We start from the raw sequence: 237 nt of genomic DNA, 5'->3' as shown, positions 1-237 counted from the left end.
GTTTACATTTTACCGTAATGTTTTCTGCCTCCTTTATCCCCACAAATTGAAAATAGTGGTTACAAAGTTACAAGTTACAAATGCGCTGCTGCTCTCGCTGATACTTGCATCTGCCATTGTGTGTGTGTGTACTGGTGGTGAGCGTTGCTGTGTGTGTGTGTGTGTGTGTGTGTGTGTGTGTTAGCATTAGCAAGTGTTCGTGTGTGTATTTTCCCCATAAGGCAAGACCCGCCCAAC

This window comes from Notothenia rossii (genome assembly GCF_949606895.1).
Source record: "Notothenia rossii genome assembly, chromosome: 4".
Classification (NCBI taxonomy): domain Eukaryota; kingdom Metazoa; phylum Chordata; class Actinopteri; order Perciformes; family Nototheniidae; genus Notothenia; species Notothenia rossii.
Note: the sequence above shows the minus strand (reverse complement) of the source record.